This window comes from Anser cygnoides, chromosome 4, assembly GCF_040182565.1.
Source record: "Anser cygnoides isolate HZ-2024a breed goose chromosome 4, Taihu_goose_T2T_genome, whole genome shotgun sequence".
Lineage (NCBI taxonomy): Eukaryota > Metazoa > Chordata > Aves > Anseriformes > Anatidae > Anser > Anser cygnoides.
In genome coordinates this window covers 65,648,120-65,674,738 of record NC_089876.1, presented here as the reverse complement: position 1 = coordinate 65,674,738, position 26,619 = coordinate 65,648,120, and the positions used below count along the sequence as shown (strand labels likewise).

The 26,619-nt window shown below is 44.0% G+C and overlaps 1 long non-coding RNA gene across 1 annotated transcript in view; it reads left to right on the top strand.

Moving 5' to 3' along the window:
* The first annotated feature begins 229 nt into the window (after positions 1-229).
* The window catches only part of LOC106043978 (uncharacterized), a 135,209-nt gene continuing 108,819 nt past the window's right edge, over positions 230-26,619 (top strand). The window contains exon 1 of the long non-coding RNA XR_001212010.3: positions 230-1,602. This is a non-coding gene — a long non-coding RNA (uncharacterized lncRNA). The remainder of the gene's footprint in view (positions 1,603-26,619) is intronic.

Here is a 26,619-nt window from a genome sequence, read left to right as displayed (position 1 = left end):
GATAAGATGAAGCCCCACTGAGGTAAATACTGTGCAAATGCATAGTAAAAGTCCCTGCTTTGATGAGTTTACAATACAAACCCTGTTCCTTTGATCAACAATACACACTGGACTGCTGTGCTAATCTTGGTCTGTTCTGAAGCTGTCAGGTTTCTCATTTATCCTCTATTTGATCCTGTAAATTGCAGAATGAAGTCCTTAGATTGACAAGATGGCTGAGGTGGGAGGAAGAATTAAAACACTGTGGAAATAAAGGCAACAAAAATGATGTAATTTCTGAATAATGAGTAAATCATGGAAAAGTGGCTGTAAAGATCCAGTTTATGGTCATGAGTGATATGGTCATAGAATCATAGAATATTCCGAGTTGGAAGGGACCAATGAGGATCTTCGAGTCCAACTCCTGGCTCCACACAGGTCTACACAAAAATTCAGACCTATGATTCAGAGCACAGTCCAAATGCTTCTTAAACTCCAACAGGCTTGGTGCCGTGACTGCATCCCTGGGGAGCCTGTTCCAGTGCGCGACAGCCCTCTCAGTGAAGAAGCTCTTCCTGATATCCAGCCTGAACCTCCCCTGTCACAGCCTGACACCATTCCCTCGGGTCCTGTCACTGGTCACTACAGAGAACAGATCGGCGCCTGCCCCTCCGCTGTCCCTCGTGAGGAAGCTGTAGGCCGCCACGAGGTCTCCCCTCAGCCTCCTCTTTCCAGGCTGAACAGGCCAAGTGACCTCAGTTGCTCCTCATACGTCTTCCCCTCTAGGCCCTTCACCATCTTTGCAGCCCTCCTCTGGACACTCTCCAGCAGTTTCACATCCTTTTTGTACTGAGGTGCCCAGAACTGCACACAGTGCTCGAGGTGAGGCTGCACCAGCGCAGAGCAGAGCGGGACAATCCCTTCCTTCGACCAACTAGCAATGCCGTGCTTGGTGCACCTGCTTGATGATGGCTGGTTTGGAACAACCTGCTGTGCGTGCGCAGTGTAGCCACGTGCCACGCAGAGATACCAGCCGAGCGCCCTGAGCAGCGGCGGCATAGCAGCGTGCTGGCACTACTGGCTTCTTAACTCTGCACGCACGTGCCCTGCTTCCAGTCCTGCAGCAAGGCTGCTGGTGGCACAAAACTGGGAGGAGCGGCTGATCCACCGCAAGGCTGTGCTGCCGTTCAGAGAGACCTGGACAGGCTGGAGAGCAGGGCAGAGAGGAACCTCACGAAGCTCAACAGAGGCAAATGCAGGGTCCTGCACCTAGGGAGGAATCATGGCATCCTACATCCTGGGCTCCTCACGAGCAGGTTACAAACACCGGCGGAAACCAGCGGTGAGATCCCCGCCTCCCCAGGGCCCGGCTGTGTAGGCCCGGGCAGGGGGCGCTGCCGGCTCTGCCCGCGCCTCCTCAGCCGCCCTCGCGAGGGGCCTCGGGGCAGGAAAAAAGTCCTAAAAAAGAAAAAAAAGAAAAAAAAAAAGCCCTGCCCGCCGCCATCCCCCGCTCCGCTGCAAAACGCCCCTACCGCGGAGCCGATCGCCTCAGCGAGTGAATGGAAACAGGGGTAGGATGTTGCCTCTTCAAACACAAGAGCTGGGAGACATCATGGAAACGTGGTAGGTGGCTAAGTGTTCAGAACAAATGAAAGGAGGTGATCTGGCACGTAACAGGAAATTATGCTGCTGATGTGCTTGTGGTAGGATACTGCAGACGCTAAAAACTTATATGTGCTGAAAGTGTGAGTGGACTTTTATTTATGCTTTTTTATTTAGCATCTTCCTGGAGAAAGTCTGGTATGGTAGCTTACTGGTAGCCACTAGACTTCATTACTGTACACCTTGACAAGATAGTTTTGTTTTGTTTTTTCCCTGGTGAATATGCACTGGCCTTTACCATTCCCCAACACTGTGGTTGGTCATTTCTATAGACAAGTCATTGTTTTTTCTTGGGTAGCCTGTCATGGTCAAAGTCTTGACTAATAAAACAGGCATGTCCCTGTTGTGTCAAACAATTGAATTTATTCACTCCCAAATATTACCAATGGCTGCCTCTTGTTGGTCTCCTTAATGTCTACTGGCCTTAGGAGCAGCTGTTTGTCTTAAACTCAGGCCAAAATAGTTAACTAATTCAAAAGTCTTGGAGGTCATATGAGGCTGGAGTCAAATAATGAAGCTCAGAAAAGGCTACAAGTAGATGTTGAAATAAATTCCAGTTATGTACAAATGTGGAGATAACATTGGGAAGGGATGGTTAAACGTAATAGATTCATTAAGAGCACAGGAGGCCGCAGAACAAAGGAGGCTTGCATGACTGTGTAAGACTGATTAATAGTGTGGCTCCTTCAGACCCACTGCTCAAGGGAGTGCGTGCGAACTTAATTCGCAGGGCAAGAAGCCAGGTGTTTGGGTGTCTGTTAAAGGAGAGGCCATTTCAATTGACATAGCAGTCCTGTGAATTCTTCTGCCTGCTGTGCTCCTCTTCCCTGCATCCCAGACATGAGCAACCACAGCTTGGGGAGCTGTGCCCTGCTAACAGAGGTACCTGGGTCAATCCCAAACAGTGGTAGAGTAGGAAAGGGATGCAAGCAGATGGTGTTTACTAAGTTGCTATCCTAGTATTTCCATGCAAGAATTGTAGCTGTTTGCACTGAGGCAAAGGGGTGGCTTTGAAAATAGCGGATGTGGTAGGAGAAGAGGATAGGACCTGTGGAAAGCTCATTGTCCTAGAGCAACATGGGTAGACTAAAGCACAAGAAGCCAGTGCTCTGCCGTGGTAAGAATGTAGCTCATGTTCTGCATTGAGTGATTTTTGAGAAGATCCAGGTAGCAGCATTTGCCATGGAGGTCAACAAATGCTTGCACGATCTTGGAAAATCAGGTCTTGGTTACCTAAACCATGGGGCTTGGACGTAAACATTGATTTCTTGGCCTATTGATATTTATGCCCTAATCGTGGGGAGGCCTTCCTGTGCAATATATTCTGTGGGTGCAGGGTTCTGGTGTGCTAAATCAAGCAATTTGCAAGCATTCTTCTGTTTCAGATGCCCATAGGTTTCACCTATAGAATACCTCTTCGGAGTTGTTTTAATACATAGACCTGTCATGCATGCAGTTGTTTTCTGAATCCATGTAGTTTTGGCAAGTCATCACTTTGTCTTTGAACAATGCACTGACATGGAAAGTTAACCAGGTATTAAATTACCTAAAGAAAGCTGCAGGAATATAAGTAATACAAACTTTCCATGACAGAAGTATCTGTACAGTGCACTTAAGTATATTCTGCATACTGTACACCTTTTCCTCTTTGAGACCCAATGGGTAACTTTGAGCAATGTTACCTGCAGAGACAGTGTAATCATCACAGCTGTCAGTAAAGCCTACATTAATGTGTCTTGAAAGTGATTAATGGGTTTTGACAATATCATTGCATTTCATATTTAATCAGATTATGCATCTGTTAGGAATGGTGCACTCCTAACATCTGCAGTCAGAACCAATGATCTGCATCCAGATCATCAGTTTGGCAGGAGCATGTGACACGGTACGTGGCAGGTCTTTCACAAGCTCAAGCCATGTGCTGACCATGGGGGTTTGTAAAATCAAGGGTGTTCACTTGCAGCCTACATGTGTGTATGGACGCATGTAGTCTCCTTTCCTGGTGGAAGGACCCACAATGGCAAAACATCACAGCCTCAAGATAAACTGAGCCGAGCGTTTTACTGAATGAAGGCTTCTGTGAGCTAGCATACATAAACCTCAGCTTATGCATGCCTACTGCTGACTTGGTTCCCAGCTCTGCTAGGTGTCTCGTGCCACTTCTGTCAAGCTGTTCCTGAAGACTAGTCTGTGGGCTTGCCCTAATTTTCTCTGGGCTTCACGTTCATCTCCAATTTGGTAGCACTTCGCTATGCTACAGGGCTGTGGGAGGATGGAGACAACAGCAACTACAATAGCAGTAGAGGTTTAACTGTACAATAGAAACATAAAAGCTATGATTTGAAGATAATTATAATCATATTCAGGCAGATCTTCAAATACATAGGAGTCACTGCCTGGAAGTACCTGGAACTAAATGGATGTACTTCAGCTAAAGGCTGTCGCAATACATCTTTTAGAATACTTCTGCTTTGAGTTTTTTTCTGAAAAGAAACTGTATAATATCTACATTACCAGTCTTTGTTTTGCTTCAGCCATCAAGACACTCATCAAAGAGGATCTGAATATAGTATCACAAATGCACACAGGCCAAGAATTTAAAAAATTCAATTTAGAGTATCTTTTGTACGTACAGCATGAAGGACCTCCCTGAAAGCTGCTGAGGATTTTATTCCTGGGCTCCACTGCTGTGCTGTGCAGTGGCTGTGCATAAGGTAGCCCTTGCTGGGAGGGAGCAGGCAGGGAAAGGCAGTGAAGCTGAAAATAGCGTGCACAGCACAGTGCACACAAAGATTTTCCTAGGCACCCAACAGGGAGCACTCACTGGGGCAGCCTGTCCTGAAAGCAGGTTGGAGGCATACGGCAGAGGATAAGCAGCTCTGTAGAGTGAAATAAGTTACTGGTGGCATCCCACAGTGAGGAGCAATTGTGGCTCTGAGCAGCCCCATTCTTTCGTCTTTGCTGATGTGTCTCGGCACTTAAAAGCAGACTATAAAAATACACTCCGGGGTGAGCGTGAGCAGGAGCTAAGTGTGAGCCTTTATCATAGTTGCACACTATCTCCCTAGGATTTGTTGGATTGCCACCATTGTTCGATGATTGTTAGCCTCTGCTACCCTACTGAAACCCCCGTGGGATGTGGGAGCAGGGTTTGCAAGGGAGCTGCAGCTTTCTTTGGGAAAAGATGATTTCTAGTTTCACCTTACTCGTTTCTTCCTGTCAGTGGCTTTATGATATGCAGGGGCTTAAGCAATCTCACACTTCTTTTGGAAGATGAGGTCCCTGCTTTGACAGACTGAGAAGAATTAATTTTCCATTTAAATACCAGCTGTCACCCCAGACTGGTTGCATGACCATCCACGTCTGCAGGGCAATTTTCTTTTCAGAAAAACAAGTCATCTTATTTGCTCTGTGAATCTTTAAAATGGAGAATTATTGTTTTTAAATAAACAATAAGTAGTTAAAAGACATTCCAGCCGACAAGAATAGAATAACAGCCTATAATTCCCTTGTCGTGACTATTGTGAAAGGCAGTATGTTATTGGGCAGGCTTATGTCACCTCTCCGTGTCTACTTGCCTTCAGAAGTGTCAAAATGTGTCCAAATGTCCAAGAACAGATGCAGGGAGCTGCTTGGGGAAATTATATGCTGGTATAACAAAGATTTCAGGGATTCACAATTTGCTTAGATAAATCATCAATTTTGATACGGGGGGAGGGAACAAGAATCTCTTGTTCAATGTCATCTCCAAAATGGTCTGAGACTCTGTTCTGAATTTCAGTCATTTGTATGCTTTTTTGCAGTGAGGTTGGAGCCTTGTTGTAAGGAAACCCTGACTTTATCCAGCTGGGGGGGGGATTGTCTCTTCTGCTGTCTCTTCTGCTGTTCAAGCAGTCAACGTTTGGGAATAGGACAAAACTAAAAAGTGAGATACTAATGAGGAGAGAAGCAGGGTAAGACTCAGAGAAATCACTCTTCAGGAAAGCATTTGAATGTCCATACTCCCCTGAGCAAGGAGCAATGTAAGTGCTAACAGAAATGCTTTCCTAACTCAAGGCCTCCCTGGTAGTTTCTCCTGGGTGGGTCATTTTGGGTCTGTTTCCATCTTGTTAAAGTATGTTGGCTTGGGAATAATGAATAAACTGGGCAAAATCCTGAAGAGAATAGAGCTTGATTGCATTTGGATCGGAGCATGGCACTGTCCTAAAGAGTCAGAAAAGACTCCAGGTAAACATTGGCTTAGTGAACACTGTTGGCTAGGAAACTGTTCCCCTTTGCTTGGCTTTTTGTTTGCCAACTGGGAAACCTGTTTTTGTGAGCTAGCCTGAATTTCAGCGGTTGAGCTCTGGGAGTTAGTGTGGGTACAATGCCTGGAGGGCTTTCAGCATGTCCCTTGCACGCTGTTAGAGAACTGCAGCTGGATTTGTTTTCCTTGAGCACTACATTTCACTGCAGAAGAATTTTGAAATACTCCCAACTTTTAAAGGTGGGGAAAAATCATAACTATAAAGGCTTACTGAATTTAAGAGCCTGAGAGCTGGTATAAAAACTGGCACAGGCTTCTTTAAAGCTGTGCATCATGGAATCATTGAATGGTTTGGGTTGGAAGCGACCTTGAAGATCATCCAGTTCCAATCCTTCCACCAGACCAGGTTGCTCAAAGCCCCGTCCAGCCTGGCCTCGAGCATTTCCAGGGATGGGGCACCCACAGCTTCCCCGGACAACCTGTTCCAGTGCCTCGCCACCCTCAGAGTAAAGAATTTCTTGTTATATCTAATCAAAACCTACCCTCTTTTAGTTTAAAGCTGTTACCCCTTCTCCTATCACTGCACCCCCTGACAAAGAGTCCCTCCCCAGCTTTCCTGCAGGCCCCCTTTAGGCACTGGAAGGCCACTGTAAGGTCTCCCCGGAGCCTTCTCTTCTCCAGGCTGAACAACCCCAGCTCCCTCAGCCTGTCTTCATAGGAGAGGTGCTCCAGCCCTCTGAGCATCCTCGTGGCCTCCTCTGGACTCACTCCATCAGGTCCATGGCCTTGTGCTGGAGATCTCAGCACTCCAGGTACTGTATTGGGATGGGAAACCATCATTGGGATAGGAAATTGTTGGGATGACGATGGCATCGTTCTTCAGGTAACCTGGCTGACATTCCACGGCTGCTCCACCCTGACAGGAGAAAACGCCTGCCAGCCTGGGAGCTCAGCCTGGAAAGCCAGGCTGGGACTTGGCAGCCTGGGATCTTGGCCGTGAACTGAGGGCCTCCTTGAAGGTGCCAGTGGCACTGGCTCATCCCTTCCCCGTCAGAAATCACTTTCCCCTGAAAATCATTGCTGCAGTTAGAATTCATGGGGATGGGAAATGACCATGGAGACAGGAAATTGTTGGGACCTCTGGACTGAATTGTCCGTGGGGCACCACAGAAAGCAAAAGTCTAGTTGTGCATTTGACACAGACTCTCAGCTTGCCTGCTCTGAAGTTGCCCAACACCTCAGAATAATCAACTTCAGATTTTCAGAAGCACCTAGAGATAGAAATTTTGAAGTCAGTTGTCAGCCCATCAAATTGGGACTTCCGTGGTCAGATCTTTGACTGAAACTGTCCAGGTTTGTGAACACGTACAGACTTCTTAGTCTATGCTTATCTGAGCTAGATGGTTGCACCCTATTTTTTAAACTACAAATGCATGCTGTATACCCATCTGTCATGGACCCAGCTCTGTCAATGCTTGTGATATATTGGATACAGCTGAGACTGTTTATGTGGTGAGCTTCAGTATTCTATACATTTAAACATTTCTCCTGTGCTCTCCCTATTAGCCTGCCTCCCTCAGGATTCAGTCTAGCATTGCAAACAGCTTTAAATACTGCAAGATAAAAGCAATTCGAAGAGTAACCCTTTGCCTGATACGTCTTGCCGTGCTACTTACATCCAGTCACCAAGCTCTAATCTGTAATTTCACTGGAAATCATCTCTGGTCTAAGACTTTGAGTGGGCAAAGTAGAGTCCTGGTGCAGGAACTATGGTGATATCCCAAATGCTTAGAAATAGCAGTAGAAACCCTCTGCCACTGGGAAGCAACTCCTGTCACGTTCCACTAAAACCAACCACAGTTGTTACTCCTCCAGCATCCCTTTTTTGAGTCCTTGTAAGGCTGGTTTGATGGTCCTGAGAGCCCTATGTTATGTCAAAAGTTGTTTTAAAAAAGGACAAATGAAAAGAATAGAAGTAACTTCTCAATAAAAACAAGTGTTTATTCTGCAGTGGAGCAATATGGTGTCAAGGTTTTAGCAGTACCGAACTGGTGATCTGAATTATTAGTAGCTCTGCACAAGTGCTTATTCAAGAAAATCAAATTATCTGTATGCATTTAATTTCAGCAGTATTTAGCACTGACTCACTCAGGCTTTTCTGAAAATTACAGCCAAATTCTGAGACATGACACTGTTGCACAGCATAGGAGATCTTTGTGGGGAATCTTTTGTATCCCTTGTGAGCTTAGATCATCCTAAGAGAAAAGAACCAGAGATGTGCTTTGAAATTTGTGCTTCCTTTGTGTAGCCAAATGTATTATGCTCATCTTGCATTATTTCTCGCATTTTGGGGGCCTTCCAATTTGTCATTTACCCGTGTAGCAGCCATACTTCAAGCTAATACAGATATTTAGCAATTAAGATGCCTAAGCTATTCGCTGGTCCTACGAAGTCTGTCAACGACTGTTCTACTCAGCCCCAAGGTTTAGCAAAGCGCTGGTATTGAGAAGACACAATTCCCAAGCTTGCTGCACTCTGACATCTTTTGATTTGATTCATCTTTTCTGAGCATTAGGTGCATATATATGTGTAAGTGTATATATACATATAAGACAATGACAGTTGCAAGGAGTACAAGGCTCCTGTGAAAACCTGTGAGCGTACCAATGTGCATTATAAAAGCTGCAGCTCATAATAGCTACAGCAATGCAGAGTTATTTTCTTTTTCAATGAAGTTTTCCATAAAATAACCATTTTCCTTTATTATGCAGCTACAGTACTTATGCCGGAAAACTTTGAAAAAAGAATGCAGAATAGATTTGACCTTAGAAAGGAACATGATAAATTAGGCTTGTGTTTAAGAATTCAAATGAGGTTTGCAAACTGGTTAGCTTGATTCCGAGCCAGGATGATCTTGTAGAGAGTGGGGAAGATGATAGCTGCAAACTAGACATTTGGCTGTTAAATTCTGCAGAAGGTCCTTTTTGCTTTCTTCTGCTTTTTTCTCCCCTTTTTTGTTTACTCATTAGCAAACCCTGGTAAGTGACATCCTTCCACTCTGCAAACTTGGGAGAGGAGTTTTAACTTCTTGAAAGGACTTCCTCTTAAGGGCTTTGTCTTTGCTCACTGAAACTCTTCAACACGTTGAACTGGGGTTGTGTGAAATATTTCTTCATCTTTTCTAAAGGCTACAGAAAGCAGAGTCTGCTTTTCTGATAAACTAGTGAGGGAGGAGGGCAAAGGAGTCAGCTAACTTGTAGGCATGACACAGAAGGACCAAGGAGAAAAGTTTTTTTTTTTCTTTTTTTTTGTTTTTTTTTTTTGACTCTATTTGCTTTTTTCATTCTCAGACAAGTAGCAAAGCAGAAGCACTGAGACCAGGTGAAAGAAGGAATGGGAGTGAAAGAGGGTGCTGATAGGTCCAGTATAGTGAAGGAAGTACAGCACAAAGAACAACCTGCAGCAGTTCCTTCCTCAGAAGAAAGCTTGCGTCTGTAATTCAGCTTGGTATTTCGAGCCCCTATTTAACAGCTGAAAAAAAAAGACCATATCTGTGTTTTTTTTCAGAATTTGAAACGTGGTAGGAGGGGAAGCTTCTTCAGAGTCAGGAACACAGATTTTGTGCAAATGGACAGAATGGTTTGCTTTCATCCAGTTGTCTTGTATCTTCAAGGGAGACTCTATTCCTTCCATTGGTTGTGGAGGAGTGGATTAGAGGATGAGCAGCATCCTCCTGAGGTCAGGAGCACTGGTGCTGCCCTGGGAATGAGGAGCAATCGGACCATGCTGTTTTGATTGTTGCAGTGGTCCTATGGGGAGTCTCCTGAGGGCTGCAAATGCATGTCTGGTACCCCAAGAGGTGGCAGGGCTTGCCCCTGGTGTCTCATTGTAGGGGCTGTCCCCCATCCCCTTCACTTGTGTGTGGGTCTTGAAAACTGGAATTCAGGCCAGGGCCACCTGCTTGCATGCCTTGTGTCTGCCCTATTTAATGTGTCCAGCATCCCCTGCCAAGTTGCTTGAAGCTCAGCTCTAGCTGGGTCTCCCTGCCAGGGCTTTTGCAGCTGGAAACACAGCCACAAGCAGGAAGCTTTCTGGATTTCAAGCATGGTGTGTTTTCAAAAATTGTTCAACTCTGGTGTCTGCTTCTCACTCAAAATTTGGGCTGCTGCTTTGTGTCATCTTGAGCAGCAGCTACATGATTTTTTTTTTAATTAAATCTGTCTCAATATGTGTTTTGTATGAGACCCAGTTGGTTACTACGTGCTGCTTTTGTGAAGAAGGGCAAAAAGAAGATGTCTAATCTTGAGAGCTTTGTACATAAAGCTATCAATCAAGGACAGGCATAGATGCGTAAAACAAAGGTGATGTTTATAAATAGTGACTCTGAGATGGTTTATTTTAAATGCCTGAATTTGGTTCTTGAATTATTTGCTACAAGTGAGGCATCTAACGAATTCTGACCATTTTCCTGAATCCAGTAGCTGCATACAATTCCAGGAACATCAGCTTTGCTGGACTGCATCAAATCCACATACCACTGATGTCTGTCTAACATGGTGGCCTGTACCAAATGCATCGGGCAGCTGTAAGCATCCTGCAGTGCGACAGATTGTCTAAGAATAAAGTTTCCTTCCACGTCTAAATAGTTAGAGGTTGATCCAACTCCCAAAGTAACTTTACTGAATCTTTTTTCTTAACACCGATAGTATTCTTTCTGTATGTTGAAACAAATACTGCTGTTTTGAATGCTTCTAAGGTATCTTCCACTGGCATCTTGTGGTAGAGTTCTGCAGATTAGTGGTGGAGAGAGCACTTTATCGCTTCTTTATCTAGCATTTTTTTACTTTCACACGTCCCAAATCTTATTCAGAACGTGAACAATAAATCTTGGAGCAGCTGGTTTACAGAATTATTCTCTAGCTGTTTACAGATATCACGATTTTGTATAGTTGAAATTTCTCATAACAAATAACATTTCTAATGTTATTTCTAATCTTTCTTGGGTGTATTTTTTAACTTCGTGTTTATCAAATCTCTGGGGTTTTTGTTGGGGTTTTGTACGAACACTTATTTGGAAATGACATTATCTTTTAAAACTATGTAGTACAGCCAAGAACTCTGGAAACTGCACTCAGTTCAGACTCCAAAGACGGAAGATAGTCTTTAATTTCAGAAACCATGCAGTACCGTAGGTGCTCCGTGCGGGCCCTCACTGTTCTTAATTTCCTCTGCAGAGAATGGAAGGCAGCTCTTGTTCCAGCTTAGCAGCTGCCATTCACAGGTGGATGAGATTACTGATATTGCAGTTCATCATTCGGACTACCAAAACCTCCCACAAAACTGGCTTTAAACTGAAAATACCTTATAAGTGCTCCACTATTAAGTTGTTACTGATACTTCTGGTCATAAAGAGAAGTTGAATGCTGCAGTGACCCACCTTCGGGGGCTGTAATGAGGTTGCAGGAGTTGAGATGCAGCTGTAGACTTCTGAACTTGTATTTACCGGGTGGCTCGTATGAAGTGGTGGTAAGCAACCTATGAAAAGTTCCACTATGGACTCAGCACTGTGAAACACAAAGCATCAACAGCAGCATGCTCTATGAGCCTACCTGTGGCTGTGCAACGGCAGTATTTTCTCTGCATGCCTGGCATTTACCTGTTCAGTAGAACCTACTTCCAAGGTGTCTGAAAACTGCGAAGACTCTCTGCAGGCTACACTGCTGATAGATGGTATGGGTCGTGTTAGTTTTCATTTCTATGCCCCACATATTTCAGTGTGATATCTATTTACCAACAGAGCTTAATTTATTATTGTGCTTCCACTAAACTGGCCCTTATTTTTGTTTTCATTAGAAATCACTGAATTAGTTAGAAAAGAATTGAGCATTTCTGCCAGTAGGTGATATGGATAAGCAACCATAGCTTATTGAGTGTTGTGCAATAAGAAGCTTTTCTAGTGAAAATGCTACGAAATAAGGCACTATGCTAAGGAATTGTACAAAGGAAGCTGGTGGCAGCAACCAGGACTCCCAGGCGATGCTGTCTATCCTGGAGTCCTGTCCACAAACTGCAAACTTGTACGTGTGCAGGCAAGGGGTGTTCTTGTAACAGCTGCCTGTTGGCTGGCAGGCATGTTTGGGATGGAAGGTGGATGGATCCACGTAGCAACATAAGGATGAAATGCACATCAAGGCCAAAAAGCATTCCTCAGGAAAAGGTCATCTGGGCTTCACGTGGAGAATAGACTAGGAAATCCGTAAGACTGGTTTGCGTTTGACAGTCAATAGGACACACACAAAAAAAATCAAATGGTGTATGCATTCCCAGAGGGTGAAAAAATAGACCCATGTCTTAATGCACCCAAGTTAGGGAGAGGGCAAGTGGCTTACAAGAGGAAAGAATTGATAAAAGCTTTAATGAGGAAGGGAAGGTGCAGGGATTGGAGAGTCCTGGGCTCCTGGAAGGTCTGACCCAAATAATGGCTGAGATCTATGAATCTGGAAGGAGACACACTCGAAGTAGGCTCATCTAACCTGCAGCTGTACATTTCTGCCATCCAAGGCACTGAGCAGTTGCTGGAAGCTCTGCAGTCAGTTTTGTGGGGTGCTGGCCACGTCTCTCCGGGAAGCTGAGGAGAAAGCTGAAGCAGTCACAAGGCTGATTTCTGGAAAAGACACTTAGCCCACTGAAGTGCTGGCAGCAGTCACAAGCCTTGTGAAATGGGACTTTGCTTTCAGAAGAAGCACTAGAAAGAACACGTCTCTGTAAGGGTCTTGGGAACCAGAACTAAAGCTGGTACCCAGGTTTTGCTTAATCTCTGAAAATATCTGTGTGCTCCGTGTGGAGGGGACAGCTATTGTTCCCATGTTTTGTCCAGAGCTTTTTCAGATTGGTGCTAAATGTTCCAGGACAGGCTTCTGCGGAGGCTACTTCCTCTGTAGAAAGGTCACTTTTGTCCTACAGAAGTTCCTGATGCTTTACATATTTCACTGAAAAGAACTGCATCTAGCCCCGACTGCCCTGTCTAGGGCACAGCAGATGAAACATTGGTCGAATAAATGTATGGCTCTTTTGGACTGCTTTATTTTTGTAATGAATTTATATTTCTGGCTGGCAGCATGTGTGAGATGCAGCTAATAGTTAATCTGAGGGCACTGTAGGAGCAGTATCAGGCTTATCCCTCCTGTAGTGCTGTCTGGAGACAAAATTCCTAACCGTGCTGGAGCACTTTCCATTGAAATAACAGCACGGTAAGGGGAGTCCTGATTACAGCCCTCCATGAAAAATTAAATTCACAGATAATGTGCCATTTGTAACTTGCCAACTCCATTGCTCATGAGCAGGGCAGGGGAATCAATTCCCTAGTTAGTACAAATTAGTGTACATCTCTTTTTCTGAATGCTGAGGAATATCAGGTTACGGGAGTTCCTGCGTACAAGGTCTTTTGATTGTGAAAGTGATTTGTATGTCTTGTCAGAAAATGCTTTTTCAGTTGCTACGACACATTTTGCCAACGTATAAGGCTCCAAAACATGCCGAAAGAATGGGATTGCTACCATACCTGAAGCCAAGCTAATAGTGTTTTGCTGGTTACTTGCAAAGGCAGTATACTTTCACAAGGGAATCTGCATTTGTGTTCTAAAGGATGAGCAGTCAGATTAGGTGGAATCAAAATCACGGAGTATCCAGAGCTGGAAGGGACCCACGAGGATCATCAAGTCTAGCTCCTGGTTCCAGGGCAGCTTAAGAGTTAAGCCGGATATCTAAGTATTCTAACTCATTCTGTGTATTCCTTCTGTATCATTCACGTTGCTGTTGAGCTGGAGTTCAAAAGATCACATTGTGAGACCTCTTAGTGTCTTGAATAGCAATTCAGTCCTGATTAATGTCTGTTTATAAAATACTGGGACGGAATGAATGCAATTTATGTTAAAAATTACCAATGCTTGTCTTGCTGTCTTGAAAATGAGACTAAAACTGTGTCCAAAGCTGCTAGTTATGTATTTAATAACATGGGAATTTTAAAATTGGCCCAAGCCTGTTCCTCCCGAAGCAAGTAGTAAAACTCCAATTTAGTCAAATAGAAGAAGGATTAGATAAATGCTGACTGCTTGTAAAGTCCCATCTGTTAACACTCAACTTCAGTAGAAATTTTCCGTACATTCTATTTTCAAGACTAGATGACTGTATGTTCACTAATTAGAAGCACTGTTAAAATATTTACTATCTGAACTATTTCAAACACACGAAAAGATTAATGAAATTCTTTTTTTTTTTTTTTCCAAAGCTTTCTCCTTCAGGTTTTCATTAGAAAGATCTCTACTTAGCTAACCGAAATAAACCCGTAAATGCTTACCAAAACCTAAATACTTGTTCCTTAAAATCCTGAGTAGCTATAAAGATCCTCCCCTCACACCTAAATCTCTGAATACTTGTGGGAGGAACCTTAATGTGTATAGTGTTAAGGGGTCGTTGCCTTTATCAATGAACCTTCAGTAGGTAGAAAACAGCTCTTGAGAAGCCAGGTGAACTTGAAACTCCTTTACAACATACAACGTGGAACTATAATTTGTTTCCCAATATAATGCATATGATATTTGTTGAAATTGATAGTGAATGACATTCTTCCTCAGTGGCAAAAGCACTGAAAGCAGCCAGATGGTTAGCAGAAATATGTAGTATATTAGCAGACCATGACGGTTTGCTCCCGTAGTTTTTCTTGGGTTTACTGGCGACTGAAACAACTTTTCAAACTGAACGTCCAAATGTATTGGGAAAAAAAATGCAGTTACTTTTGGAGTAATAGCATAATTACTGTATTTAGCTGTCTTCCCCCACACCTGTCCTGAGTACGACTAACAGAATAAGTGGAAAAATACATAGCAATTTAAGCCACTAAATTATACCACAGTATGGTAGTCTAAATTTCCTTTCTGTTTGAGGAGAGACCTGGCTTGTGTCCGCACAATAAACTACACTTTTTTTTAAATTTCAAAGTAAGTGAAATCATATGTCCCAGGATTTATAATGAACTGCACAATAATTGTCATTTAATCTGATACTCATTTCTCTGGGCTAAGTAACCAATGTTCTCCCTAGGATGAGACAGGCTGGCCATTAACATAATAAAAAGATTTTTTTGCAAGACAGCTAATCTGACTCCACTAAAAGCTGCTCTGGGTGGAGTTCTCTGGGACCTGTCGTGTTGTGAACCAGGTGAATATCTGATCCAAGGTGTCAGAGGACATACACAGGCTCTGGCTCACAGCTTTACATGTTCGGATGACACACTCGGTAGAAAAGCCAGCAAAAGCTGGAGAGCTCACTGCCTTGTCAAATCAATGGGGCTTTTGCTAAATAACTCAGTAAATCATTCATCTGCTGCAGCATCTTAAATATATATCTAAAAAAACACAGTCAGACGAGTCCTGTTGTGAGATGGTGCTTCAAAGATATAATCTGGAGTGGTTCATCGCAGAGACTTAAATAGATGCCTTTCAACTTTGTGATAAAGCCAAGAAGAAATGAAGAATTAGGAAAAATAATAACCAGGATGTTTAAATAATTCAGTCACCTCAGGCACCTGCTGTGAGTGCTATGAGGTCTCATAAAGAGAGCTTGAGTAATGAATGAACTCTTGTGGGAATCTTAGTATTTTGATAGAAGTGGGCAAATTTCACAGGACAAGATGAGATTAAGAGTAGACTAAATTTAGGGGAATCAGATTTCAGCTTCCAGTAGCTGTAGGTTCTGTGAAATGCTTCTGTCACTTCACTGTCACACTAAGTTTTATCATCATTCTGCCTCCAACCCCTGACTGAAATCAGGGTTACATCATGCGACACACAATACAAATATCCTGGAAGAAGGAGTCTCTTCCTCTGCATTTAAGCAACAAAAGGGATAAGACAGGGTTGCACAAAGCTGCACAGTAGCAGTGTTGAATCTCAAAGCATCAGTCTCCTGGTACCCAACTCAAGGCTGTTCTTGGAGCTCACAGTAAAACCAAGATTTGAGCCTAGGTTTGCTCTTGCAAATAGACCATGCATCTGTGCTACTCTGATGAAATTCCAGTAACAGGGGAATCGCATTAGAGCAAGAAAATTAGAGGAATAAATGGTCTCCTGAGGTCCCATCCAAACTGAGCTTTTCTATGATCATAGGATAAGGTTTGCTTTGCTTTATTGTAGCAAGCCTGTAGGGGAGAAAGTAAGATAGAACACATTTGCTGTATCTTTCAGAGCAGGCAGCACGGAGGAAGGTTAATATTTTTCACGTGGCTTGGCTGTGGGGTGGCTGTTTTGCTTTTTCTTGATATGTCTAATAGAGACACACTTCATTCACGTCTGCATAATCCATTAATTGGGCTGATGCACGAGTCTTCTTCTTATGCTACTCATTATTAGGAAACGTCTTGGATACCTATCAGGCTGCTGCAAATCAGCCTCCAGGAGAATTTTTTAGAAAACCTCGGTGCCAAACTCCTTTCAGGCATTTCAGTTCGTGGTAAAACTACACAGCAGCTCCCATTTTACTGAAATCCATCCAGGCAGTGGGAAAAGGAATCTAGCACTTGAACACAGCCAGTAATGCTCAGACTGGGATCAGAGTGCTGGTGTGCTGAGAATGCAGCAACCCAAAAAATAAAAAATAAAAATTCCTTGCAGATCTGACATATCCATCAATCTTCATTCAGCAAAGTATTTAAGCCTTGCTGAACTCTTAAGCACATGCAGATGATTTTATGCTATTCCAAAAGAGGAATCTAATTATGCTTTCTGCTGCAATCATTTAGAGATCATCTTTATGGAAACCCTACCATTTGTCCGAATTCAACATCTAAACACTGGATACAGGGGAAAATATTGCAAATGGTTTGTTTTGCTGATACTGGATTAGACTGAGCGGTGTGTGATAAAAATCTGTTGTAATACGTAACGTGCTTGCATCCCACACTGTATGAATGTATTACTTAACTGAACGTGGTGAATTGATAATGTGGTGCAATTATGTTCGTCTCACATTTAAGCCATCCCACGTTGGAATTTAGAGAGGATACGAGACTACAGCAATGGATGCCTGCCAAAATTAACTGTCTTTAAGCACTTTAAGGTCCCGCACGCAGCAGATGGTTGGCAGTACAGAATGAGGTGACACCAAAGGGTAACCTGCCTGCCAGGAGGACCAGTTTCAGGGTAAGGGCTTGCTGTGGGACCTGCCTGGTCAATGGGCTCCTGTCATTCAGGCTGGTGTTTGAGTCAGATACCAAAACATGCGTCTCTAAATTCAAGAAGGGTTCTTACTTGCAGTCCTCGACGCCTTTAGCAAAGCCATGATATAAGGTATTGTCCCAAGAGAAACAAAGCAATCATTTCAGCAGAACACCAGCCACCTACCTTGTAGAGGTGTGACTGCAGTAAGCGTACGGCCAGAGCTGGGTTATTTTCATTTAGGTGGGTTGGAAGCATCCTCTTAGAGAAACTCAGCCCTTTCTAAGGGGCACTCACGCTGGCTGCGTGATGGAAGGAGAGGGATGAGCTGTTAGTCAATAAAAAAGAAATATTTGAGGGATACTTAGGTCATGGGATCTGGAGGTCTTGAGTCTAGCAAGGATCCCCAGTGCAGACGTTTTGGTGTCAGAACACGTGGAGAGATCGTGTGGTCTGCCCCCCAGTGTCACGGCGTTAAACCAACATGTAGTCCTCCCATATGGGAACAGCAATCCCTAGGTAACAGCAGCATTTCTTCAGAAAGACGCGCAGGTTTGTTTAGATCTTATTTACTGATGAGACCCTACCTCTGTCCCGATACTTGATTGCAATAATTAAGCTTCTTCAGTGTTAAAAGCTGCGCCCTCTGCCATTTGAATCTGTCCCTCTTCCGCTCTTGGTTGCTGCCTCGTTACATCTTTCTCCATTAGATAAATGGAAAACGCACCTTTGAACTTTGCATTAAGCTCTTCGTATTCCATTCCTAAGTCACCTTTTAATCTTTGTTTTGGTAATTTAAGCAGAGTGCACTAATTAAACCTGTTGATGCAAGGGCTTTTTCTCCTTCTTCAAACTACATTCACGGCAAAATTCTGCCTCCTCTCCAACTTTCCAGCATCTTCTCAGACAAGGACAAACTGGACATGTGTGCTGTCTTAGCCATGGTGTCAGACATGTCCTAGCAAACACTGTTCTTAAACAGCAAGAGGCAGAGCCATGCGACAGCTTTATGGCAAGTAGTTTAAGGCATAGCATATGTAAAACACATTTCAAGAATCCTTTAAGGACCCAAAATTGGATCCTTCCACTGGTGACAGCTCCTAAGTGCTCCCACAAAACATCCCTTAAGTAGAAGTACTTGCTTGGAGCAGCACTTGGCCCATCTGCAAGCTCACTGTTTGGGTGCTGTGGTTGCGACCGACTTACCAGGATAAAATGCCAACACACAGACTGTGCCACATAGGCTTTCATTTGGTTGCTAAAATGAGAGAGGCCGGGAAGAGACCATTTTGCTCAGGCTGAGTTTTATACGTTGTTAAAGGCTCTAAAATGTGGGTGCATTGGAGAGATTTGGAGAGGTTTCTTAGGAAGTGGGTGAGAAGCAAGGGATGCAGATGAATGTAAGATCTAACTCGGAGTGTCTTCCAAGGGAAGTTAACAACAGACAAAAAGACACAACTGCTCTGAAGGTGTGCTCTTGCTTCATACCCTTCCAAGATTCATCCCTGTATCAGAATTGTATTGTAACTTTCAGGCCTCATTTAGTTCTTTTGAAGTTTGGCAAGAATCCCTTCCTTTCCCTCAGTGGGCTGGGCTAGGCTGTCATGTTGGCTAATAATTTATACATCAGGGATGCACCGACGTGACTTCCCACTGCAGATACGCTTCTCCAAGTGACACAGTCTTTTGAGCATTTAAGGTCTGTATTAATGCTGGGCAGTTTTCCCAGTGGCCGCCAAAGGATTTAGAAGTGCCAGACAGACCATTTTTCAGGGGCACTTGTGCTTCTAACTTCTTTCAGTGCTTTTTCAGAGCTTTGCAGCAGCACACTCCCATCGTGGCACAGGAGCGAACTGACTCCACTGAAAGGAAGACGGAATTGACCATCTTGTCGTTGTACAAAACAAGCACAGAAATTAGGAGAGGTTTTCAGGACAGTATCAAGTAAAGACAAATACTTCTGTCACACTGGGCAAGGTGCCTGTTCCTGGAGATGCTCTGGGTTTTGAAAAGCTTCTGATTTCCCTAGCCTGCTTTGCAAGCCCCAGGGGACTGCGTGTCATGCTGCAGCACTGCTTGCTGAGACTGAGCCTCCACAACTTTCCGCTGCTGCTGTCTGTTTGGCAGCATCTCTGGGAGCCAGGTTTGGGTTGTGCATCAGAGCCACAGAATGGGATCCCTGGGAAGAGCCCCTTCTGGGAGAAACAGACCGGCCCTGCATCCTTGTAACAGCATCTTACATCATCATTTAAGGTCTCTGCACGTTTCTGCATTCATGTCCCTGCATGCTTACGCATACACAGGCAAACAATGTTTACTGCCACTCGTTTTGTTCTTCCAAGCCTCTAAAGCAGGTTGTGAACACCTCTGCTGGTCCTAGTCCACTGGGAGCAGTCTGTTTACCCCATTACTTTGTCAATGGCAGATCCCATGGCCTGAATCGAACCTGTGTTGTTTGTTTTCATGCCGGGTGGAAAAGACAAATCACTGAACAAAATGGTCCCCTTTGGGAATGGGCACGATGCGTTTTCAGTTCAGATGGTTGATAGGACAAGCCAGAAGCTGCATCATATAGGCTCACGGGAGGCAGAATTTGACCTCCGAAGGGGAAGTGTTTCACACACCCACCACTCCCTTCTACTAGGTGATCAGTGAACACAGCCCAGAATGCCTCTCCTCTGTGCTGGGAAAGCACTGTGTCACTCACATTAGGAATCTATGGCTATTTCTTCCCTGACTGCATCCAGGGAATCTGCACTGACTTCCCCTCATGGCTTGGCTCCTTATCTGTTCGTGCATTTTCTTTGCAGGGTGTGGTCATTTCCTCTTGCCCATCTCATCCTTTGCTGCTCCCAGAACTGTCCAGGTACTTTGCTGCTGAATATACTCTGCAAAATTCCTCGGAAAGAAATGCACAGATTTTTCTTCTTCACTCATATCATATACTCTGAAATTCACACCCAGGTGACGTACGGGAAAGAGTGATCTCTGCTATTGAGTGAGAGCATTGATTGAGAGTTTTGGCACCGAATGCTGTGAAGTAATTACCAGCATGAGGCAAGCAAGCTTTCTCATGCTACCTCCATGCAAGCGTACACCTGCAAATCCAGAGTTAACACACACATAGAAACAATGGCACCTTGTTGATGCAGAGCAAATTGCTCCAAATGGCATGCACAATCTGTGTGCTTCTGAAACCAGGCTTACTGAAAAAAAAAAGGGCAAATTATGTAAGCAACTTTCAGCTATTTAAGTGCACAATCCAGCTTGAGAACTCATTAGCAGATCGTAGAGTGCAATTTAAATGCACTGATGCAGCCGACAGCTACCCAAGCAGCCTGGAGAAAACGACACTGCAGAAGGAAACTTTGAGGTTCGGTGATATCTTACCATGGATGGCTCCGAGCCAGAAAGCACACAGCCACCTAATGTGACACAGAAACCTGCCGGAGCTTTTCAGAAGGGAGGAGGACCAAACAAATCCACTTCACCACGTATGTTCCCAATGACACTTGCAGGCTGTGCTGCTGGCTGCTGGGCTTACAGCTAAGGCACCCCTTTGCCTACCTTGACCCGAGTGCCATGTGTGGGTGCAACTTGCAGCTCTTGCACTGCACAAAATCCAGTGGCACTACTACTCTACTTTTTTTTTTCTTTTTTCTGATTTTCTAGGCCAGGTGGAGAAATACTTCTCTTGATACCTTCTCATCCACTCAGTGGGGAGATGTGGGACTTTGTCTCCTCCTCTCCTGAGAGCCCCGAAACCCAAATTGTCGCCTCATTGGAAAGAATGCAATCTTGGCGCTATGATCTCTCGTGGAGAAGATGGAGCAATCCCTGCCCCTCTGCATAAGCAGTGCATTTAATAGCTGAGATTCCCTGGATATCACAGGGAAAGAAAGCTCACGTGACTGCAGTGAGCATGCCTCTACACTCTAAGGAGTGGGACGTTCCCCGAGGAGTAGGAACTGAGATTAGCTATAGGATTTCAATGTAATCACATGCTCTGACCCTAACCACTGGATCACCGTTGCCCTCAAGCAGATGCTTCTCCTATAGTTACACCCAGCCTGGACTTTTTAGTCATGCTACAATTCACCACCACTGAGCTGATCAAATTATCACAGTGTCTGGTTTACAATATCACTGATTAAGTCACAGAGGAGGAAGCTAATTATAGAGGAGCATGCTATTTACACACAGAGATGCTGTAGCAAGCTCTGCAGGAGGCAGATGGAAGTAGTCTGAAAGAAGAAAGGGCATACGAGAGCAAAACACAACTTTTGTGGGAACGCCAGAGCCTCTTCTCCTCCTCTTCAGGCATTTCTTGAGGATGGTGGTCTGAGGAGCACTAGGAGTTTGAGGGCAGAGCTCCAAGAGGCCATGTTAATTTTATTACTGGGTCTGTGACCATTACTCTACAGACTAGAATAGCTCAAACGTGTCCTTAATGTCAACCTATCAGCGTATTCTTCCTTGAACAAGCATTACATAATTACACTGAATCACAAAATCAGAATATATGGGATTGTTTGGGGAGGGGTTATCTTAATAAAGAACGATCTAATTCATATCGATCTTTCCTTCTCTAACATGTTTAAGCGTAAGTGTACTTAGGAGCCAACCACATCATAAAAACAAGGTCTGGAGTCAAATGGGAGAGAGCTGTGGCACAACCACAGCGTGGGTACTTACTCAGAAAATTCATTGAAGCAAATGGAACCGATAACTATCTTCTGTGCACTTGAAGTGAAACATCTTAAATGCAAAACAATTTAATATTGCTTACATTTGACGTTATTTTCTACAACAATCAAGGGTGTTGTTGCCTTCCAACTTTACAATGGGAAGTACAAGTTTCCGGAACATGAATCTGACATTGCCTTAATTTGTCTCCTGCGTCTGATGGTTTACAAAGGGAATATAACAAAGAACTGCTGATACAACAGCTTTTACACCTATTTAGCATGAGCGTTAAAGCCAGTGAAAGATACGGGGCCAATTAAGGCTCACCTGCCTTATAAATCCTCTGGTATAAAGCTTTCTGACTTGTCACAATAAGAAAAAAAAATATTCCTGGCCTCTGCCAGGAATTCATGGGAATGCTGCTTTGGCTGTCCGGGAAGCCTGCAGTGGAATAGAAAGCTGCTTTGGCAGGATGGCTGGCAAGCAGCGTTGTACACAAGCTGAGTTTTTCCAACAGCAGAGCACGCCAGGCCTGTCCCTTTTTAAAAATGGCAGATAAAAATTTAGCCTGCAAACTACACCAATTCTCATACAGGATCTTAAAAGAAGGGGAGGGCTGAATGGACTTTCCTATGTGACATATGTGACCCCCTGCTGTCCCATCATCAAGCTCCCAATAACCAGAAGTGCGTAGAGAGCAAGCAGGAGGAATTGGATTATTCCACTTTGGATGGTTCTTGAAGGGCATTTAGCAGACCATTTTCAGCTTGAGAGGACCAGTTAGCACAGCAGGGAGAGGGGAAGGCCATCGTTTCCTCCTGGTGTGAATGACCACTGAGAAACTCTAAGGTTGTAGGAGAGCTGTAAGCATTCACTTCTTGAGGGTGAGACTTGAAACAGGGGTAATCTATTTTGTTCAAATAGCAGTCAGCTGGATTTTGAGATTTGCTGTCCGCAGCCTGGCAGGTAATTTTTTGGAAGAGGAGTGGGACGGAGGATGCTACTGTAGATGTGAAACTGATGGAGGAGATGTGTGAACTATCACTGTCCGGGGTATCAGTAATGCCACCTCATCCACATCGTCACTAAAAGCCTGAGCTATCAGCAGGCAGTCGCTGCTGGCAGTCCAACACCCCTCTTTGGGATGCTGAGGCTGAGACAGAGAGAGAGACAGGCTGTCAGGGCATGTTCACACAGAGGAAGGAACAGGCTGCTTGAAAAACGGAGCCGAGACAGGAGCTATTTTCTGTTCCTTCAGCTGGCACGACCTGGGCTCTGGGTGGGCCATGTGCAGTGTGGAAACGCTTGATGGGAACCTCGTGGAGCCAGGCTCGCCTCCGCTTCTCGGAAAGAAGGGCAGATCAGCAGCTGGAGTCTAAGCTGGGAAAAGTCACCCTCCCACAAAAGAAAAAAAAAAAAGGCGTGTATTTGAAAAGACAGGGAGAGGTGATTTGGTATATGGCAGCACAAAGTCTAAGAATAGAGAGTGGGCCTGACGTTTTTACGACTAAAGGTTATTAATTATGTGGGAAACTCCCAGCATGGAGAATGTCAGCAGCCCGATGGATTATCCTTGTGGCTGTGCCAGAGAGGGATATGCTGGTGCCAATTTGTGGCAGTGGGTAGAAAATTTCTCTTCAAAGAGAAATCAGAAATTCAGCATCCTCCAGGTGCATGCGCGGCGTTGTGCTGTCTCACACCAGGGTGCGTTATCACCGTGCCTGAGGAAGGTTGGTCTGCTGTATCACAGGGGTAAGGAAAACACATCCTGTCCAGTTGTGGAAAATTCAGCCACAAATTTGTTCTGATTAGATGGTAAAATATTCAGACATAAATTATCAAAATTCTTAGCAGTCAATGTTAGCTAATACCGTACTAATTTTCATCTTGATTCCTTCAGAAGTAAGTTGCAAGGCAGCTGTAACGTAGGCTTGAAAATAAAGCCTTTTGGGTAATTGAGTGTCCTAGTATTTACTTTCTGAACTGGTCTAAGGAGGATATTTTAATGCTGTGGACAGACCTGCTTAAATGTTTATAAAAGTCTAGGTATAAAATCCTAATGAGCAGTAATCTGTCTCTAATTCCTCTAAAGTAGTCACTAGCCTGAACGACAGGGCTTGTATGACTTTCTATGAGACACATTTACCTCCTGCAATTCATTTAACTCTAATTCTTTTGTAGTTTATATTTGGCTGGTTTTATTTTATGCTTAACAGTAACTCTATCTAAGCACAGATATGTTCCTTAAAAAAAAAAAAAAAGAAAAAAAGAAAACAAGCAGGTTTAAATAGTCCTGGAATAAGATTCTTCTAGCTGCAGCTATAATAACACCACTAATGTTTAACAAGCCACAAGAACTGGAAGAATAGAATAATTTACTTGGCCCATAAAAGAGCAGAAGTAGTTACATAAAATGAACATATCAGTCTGCTTTTATTCCTATTCCACACAGTTCCCTGTAGCTTATTTCATTTTAGGCTCTTTTTTTTGGAGGAAAATTAATTCAATGATGATACAATTTCTTCTGGGTCAGAGAGACCAGGTTAGCCAGAAAGAAATAACTTCTCAGAAATAGTGAATGAATATTATGCTTCCTGGCTTTCAACCCTGTTACTAGGACAATAGATGGATATAAATTTCAACAAATACAAAATAAGCCCAATTGGAGAGCTACTCCAGAGGGACTCTGAAATGAGACAAAAACAAATGGATTTATAGAACTAGAAAACAAAATACTGCATTACTTGTATCACTTTTCTTGAAGGCGTAAAAAAAAGATATTAAAAAGTCATTAGCCATGCTAGCTTAGTCACCTGAGAATCTTTGGGAATGACACTTCAATTCCACTTCCATAATGACCGTGTGGGTTTGTGCAAGTGGAATGACAACGGAATTAATTCTTCTGGAGAAGCTTCTGCGCAGGGAAGATGGCGAGGCATTCCTAGCAGCTCCGAGAGGAACTTCTGCTCCAAACACACTTTTAAAGATCAGGCCCTGTGTCAACTCTGGTCGTTGTGGCTGGTATTTCAGCCCATGCTACGTCTGCAGAAGTAGTGCTGCCAGCTTGGAGCCATAAACCAGTGCTCACCAGCTCCTGTAGAAGTCTCACTAGGTATCTAGCAACCTTCCCAGTTGTCCTATAGTTTTATGTCTTACAGTTTTATAAGCCTCTGACTTGTCCCCCTTTAATTTTATACTTTTTACAGTAATGTCATAACTTTAGGGGGAGGATGAAGACTACCGTTAGTTGGCTGACATTCTCACTTGGCAGTCAAGAGGTCTGTCCTCCTAGGAGGGTGCACCTGCAACCCTTTTATGAAGAAGTGAGCTTTGGGGACATACGTCCCTCTGCTTACAGGCAATATACTTCAGTACTGAGCCCAGTAACTCAGCTGATACTGACTGAGCTCCACGGAAATGCATGGGGCTCTGCCTACTTTCTTTTGTGTAGAGTGGAATTTATTGTTGTATATTCTACATTTTAACCCAAAGTTTTGTCCTGTCTTGGTGCAGGAGAAATAACAAGCCCATACACAAAGTAATTACATTCCATGAATTGTTGACTGGAAGCAAGAGCAATTGGTTTCCATCAAGTTTATTTGCTAGCGTGCTTCCCAAATTTCTGAGTGAAAGATGAGCTCGGAATCCAAGCCTACGTTTAAGGCCTATAAAACTGACGTGTCAAGAGAGGTATATGCATGCATATTTGAATTTCCCCCGAGGGATTTCACAGTGGCCCAGACTGGAGCTATCAGTACTGTACGGATGTGTTTCCTCAGATGGAGTGACCAGAGGAAACATGATCTCGCTACTGGGACTTAGCACTGCTGGTGTTTTCAGTCCCAGAAATCTTTATGGCAAAAGGGGGATTGCTGAGAGCAGCCCCTGCCCTGTTTTGCAAGGCAGGAAGCTTGATCTGGGGTCGGTAGATATTGCCTGCTCATGTCTCTTGCTTGATTTCTCTACTGCCCCATCGAGTCTACATTTTTGCTTCATCTCCAGCTGTATGTGATCCTAGAGTATCTATGATAGCATGGACAGCGGGAAATCAAGGTAATGACAGGGCTATGAGAATAACCATTAATTCTGAATACAGTCTATCTTGTGCTTAGATCTTATTTGTATTGCTTCTCTTAGATTTAAGCCCATAATAGCCCATGATTGCTGATAATCATCACAGTTGAGAAATCACTGCTGAATAATATAATGTTTTGGAAGGAGACAGAGGGACAATAAACGAGATCTGGTGTTCTGCAAACCACAGCTATTTCTGCACATCCCCCTGCTTCGCTGGGAAAACAGCCTCTCCTTGCCTCTTGGCTCTCCCTTCTAGTCCTCCAGAGCAAGGGTGAGGGCACATGCCAAGCACGAGCATCACTCAGGGTTTTTTTTTGCATCTGACACAGCAGGGTGCAGTTATCTCCCCTGAAATCCAGAGGCTGCTATCCCTGGCAGAGGGGCTTGCCTGCTCCTGGCTTAGGCAGCCACACTGCAGATAAACATGTCACGGCTCTGCTAGCCACGTGGGAACAAGTTTTCAAGGAACGAGTCAACAGAAGCCCTCTCTGAGGAGCTCTTCCTCTTCAGAGATCAAGGCACCCACCTGCTAGGGGGGTACCTACCCATCCCCTAAGCTTTGTAAACTTTTTTTTTTTAAGTTAAGCCATGTAAAAAGGGGATTATATTTTTATTAAATAATGGCTGTGCTTAGTCATTTAGAAGCTTTGGAGCTCCTAGGAAGACTATGGCTTTGGTAGTGTTGTGCTGCCCTGAGAATGTGCCTCGTTTTCGTGCTGTCTTCAGGTTTCCTAAGGTGTACGAGTTAAATGTCTCAAA